The 3939-nt window shown below is 42.5% G+C and overlaps 1 pseudogene; it reads right to left on the bottom strand.

Annotated features, from left to right (window-relative positions):
• Nucleotides 1–2520: 2520 nt before the first annotated feature.
• On the bottom strand, nt 2521–2639 carry LOC111732749 (annotated as a pseudogene).
• Nucleotides 2640–3939: the final 1300 nt, after the last annotated feature.

The raw sequence follows: 3939 nt of genomic DNA, 5'->3' as shown, positions 1-3939 counted from the left end.
TAAGCGAGACATTCTCATCCACAGTGTGGTAACAAACTGGTGCATCAGAGATTGTTGGGAAAGAAAGACCCAAAGTTCCAGCTCTCCCAGGGACAAGGAACAGCCATTTGCAACCATGCAGTATGCCACTGAGCAGAGATAACTGATGGAAGTATGTCCAGTAGTGACTTTTACCCATAACGTGTGTATGGTCGACGATACTGCATTGAGCCATTTCCAGTCATTAGCACCCTGGAGCAGTGGTTCTTAACTGTGGCTGCACATCAGAATTACCTGTCAATCTTTCAAAAAATGTAGATACCTGGACTGTACACTAGATATGCTGGATCAGGATCATCTGGGAGTAGAGCCGAGATGTGTTCATTTTTACAAAGCTCTATGGAGGTTCTGATGCTCAGCCAGGGCTGAAAACCGCAATCTTAGAGTGAATTTGTACATTAAGTTCTTGTCAATGTGATGGCTTGTTGGAAGGCCTTCGTGGGGTAGGCCCCCAAGTGGGGGCCTGGACACTGAGTACCAGAACAGGTGGTGAGAGGCAAGAGAGGTGCCATAAGAACGAAGTAACCAATGTGACCTGAAAAAGATCCAAGACAACTTGTCTACAATTTTGACAACTACTCAGGAGGATTATCACCAAGATTTGGAGAAACGGTCTATGAGAGTCAGGACTTCTGCAATAACACCATTTAAGGAACACTAAGGGAATTAATTATTACCTATGCTCATGTAACTTAAGTTTATTTCATCATTTCAAATGGCTAAACAAGCCACTTGTAGACTTTTCACTATCATAGTATCTTTTCCCTTCCCTTTCTTTATAGTTACCTAAGTCTTACTCTGCTCGGCTTTTCCTTCGTTACCCTCCAGAGGGAGTCTTTATCAAGTCAATCCGTTAGAATTAGTTCAGCCAGTGGGACAGAAAACCCCAAATAGTAGAGGCCTTAACAAAACAGAAAACAATTTCTCTTTCATGTGTAGTAAGACTGGAGAGAAGCAGCCTGGAGATGGGAGGGAACTATGTGCTCAGGCTCCTTCTACCTTGTCTATACCACCTTTGACATATGATTTCTTCCTCATGGTCCAAGCTGGCTCCAGTTCCAGCCAGCAGGAAGGAGGAAAGGGACGAGGAAGGAAGCATCATCGCCCCCCACCACCCGATCAGTTTAAGGATACTTGTGTGTGACCCTAGAAGTTGACACTTCCTGTTGATATTCCACTGGCCAGACTTAAGTCATATATCTGAATCCAGCTGCCAGGGAGGAAAGGAAGCAGGGAGCTATTCTGGGTAGCCATAAGCCCATCTAGGAATGCAGAAGAAAGGGAGAATGGATTTTGGGGGCAAGCTTGCGTCTTAGTCACACCAGGGACTGTGTGCACAGCTAAACAAGTACTGGCTGTCACCTTATGAACCTAGAATATCCCACCGGAAAGAAAGCAAATGAGTGTGGTAAGAGAAGACTGTTTAACTTCAGTATAACTTCAGGTGTTGGGTCATTCGTGGTGATTAGAGGAATGTGCTTTCCACTAATGAAGAGTGAGAATTTGTTGAAAGTAGCTATCTGTGGCCCAGGAGTCATAACAGAGGCCTCAAATAAATGAAGTGCTTGGTTTCTCTTTTGAAAGCTTATGTTTCCTCTTGGAATTATGTGATTCGAAAGTCCACCTCCTGCCTAATGAAGGACTGGAACGCGCGCCTTCTTGCCTGAGTTCCTGGAGTCAACCTCTGTAATCTGTCAGGAGCAGAACAGCATGCGAGACCATGGATTTCTGTACTAGCTGCTGGTCCTCATAGTGCTAACTAGGAGAAATGTTAATATTAATCTCACATACTAATTCTGCTTAGATGTGTTTGAAAAAGACCCTGATCAATGAAAAGGTGTACTCTCCCCTGACTCCAAGTGCATAACTCTAGGGTTACAGATGTGTCTGTATCTTCCAATCAATGACAGATCTGAGAGTACAACCAGACAATGCTGCTCAAAAGCATGTGATCTAAAATACAAGAAATCTGTTTAACTCTATGGTTGTGTTTGGGTTGCTTCATCGACGAGGATGGTTTTAAAAGTAAAGCACTGCTTCGTTTCCCATCTGATCTTCCTAAATCATCCAATAGTCATGTTCTCTTTCCTTGTGTGTATTTGTCCAGCTGATTGAATTGTATGGCCAGTTAGCTCAGTTAGATAGGGCATAATGCCAATGAGACCAAAGTCACAGGTTTTATCCCTAGATGGGCTGATGGGTGTGCAGAGGAAAAATCGGTTCCATGTCTACATAATTGCTTCTCTATCCCTGGCTAGCTGTTTTGAAGGAGTGCATATTTCTTAAAAGGGAGATCAAGTAGGAAAGAGTGGGTGTCTGTACTGTTGGAAAAATCCTGGAAAGGTCCTTAGACAGAGTTGGTGGACCAGAAGTATCTTTTATTTTTTTATTTTTTAGGTGAGGCAACCCTTGGTTGACCTCACAGACTGCAAGGACCTTGTCAGCTTACAATCCCTTATTATTTTTTATTTCAATTTTTTACGCCTACAGCACCTGGTCTTCCTAGGTGGTCTCCCATCCAAGTACTAACCAGGCCCGACCCTACTTAGTTTCTGAGATCAGACGGGATTGGGCTTGTTCAGGGTAGCATGGCCGTAGACCAGAAGTATCTTTATACGAAGAGGAATACAAAGTAGTTTGGATATGAGATGGTCTCTCTAACAATTGGCCATCCTACTTTCAGAAGACTGTGACCCAGAAGCATGGAAAATGAACTGTGACATCAGGAATGGAAAAAGAAAGCTAGAGTGGCGAGAACAATGGTCATAATCACAGACTGGGTGGGGTTCAGAGATCTTCATTTCCTACTTCATGCTTGATCCCAGACACCATATTCTGTGTCCTATTTCCAACCCCATCTCAGTGTTTCCCACTCCATGGTGAGTTGTCATGATGTTGTAGAAGAAAATGATCTCCAAAACAGGAATAACATTTGTGACTACTTTTACTTGTTTTAGATAGAAATGTCATATCACATTACAGGAAGACATTTCCCCCCTCTTATCAAAAGTCTGTCAGTCTGTCCACATAACCCGGAGAACAAGTGTGTGTGTGTGTGTGTGTGTGTGTGTGTGTGTGTGTGTGTGTGTATGTTTTTATCCCTCTGTGAACAAACGAGCTCGGCACCTGCACAGGCTCCAGGGTGGCCGGACCTCATTCTGACTCGGAGCCGGCTGCTGCTCTTGGGGAGAGAAAGTAAAAATGATTGATTCAACATCTTAATTAAGATAAACAAACATAGAGGAACATCAAATAATGGACCTGACAGTTTGAAACAAACTGAAAGTACAGCTTAGCATTTCATAAAAGAAAAAGCGTTTGATGTAAGAATGGCAGTTTAATAATTTGTAAATATCACTGGCTTGGTATTATAGCTAATCCAAATATTTTTATTTCTCATCATAAGTTACCCTCTGCTGATGGCTTGTCCTCTTCAACTTACAGCTTTCACCCTGGAGCCTTTGACAGGGGTGGAGAGAAGAGGAAGAAAAAGGGTCACAGGTTCTCTGTGGAATGTGAATTACACTGTCAACTTCCTTTCTACTTTCTGATTCAAATATTCCCTGGAAAATACCACTGACCAGCCCAAAGAATTTACCACCCTTTTCTTCATTTCCTCTAAAAAGTATCAAAATGTAATCATTATACCTTTTCCTTAGCTTCTGACTGTTTTACTAATTAAGAGAGTCTGAGCTTTCCCCCATTCCTAAAATGTAAAGAAATGGGAAAACGGAACCACCATACTAACTATAATGTTCCTACGATGCTGTTTGTATATCAAAATAAAGTAGGCAGCTATAGATATATACCAAAAATGTGTTTTAATGTCCTAATGTCCTACAAAGAAGGATGGCTGGGGGATGGGGTAAGAGTGTCCTTCTTAATGCCTATGACTGCCGC

The sequence above is a fragment of the Pteropus vampyrus genome, unplaced genomic scaffold, assembly GCF_000151845.1.
Source record: "Pteropus vampyrus isolate Shadow unplaced genomic scaffold, Pvam_2.0 Scaffold486, whole genome shotgun sequence".
NCBI lineage: Eukaryota > Metazoa > Chordata > Mammalia > Chiroptera > Pteropodidae > Pteropus > Pteropus vampyrus.
Note: the sequence above shows the minus strand (reverse complement) of the source record. Positions and strands in the feature narration are given on the sequence as shown.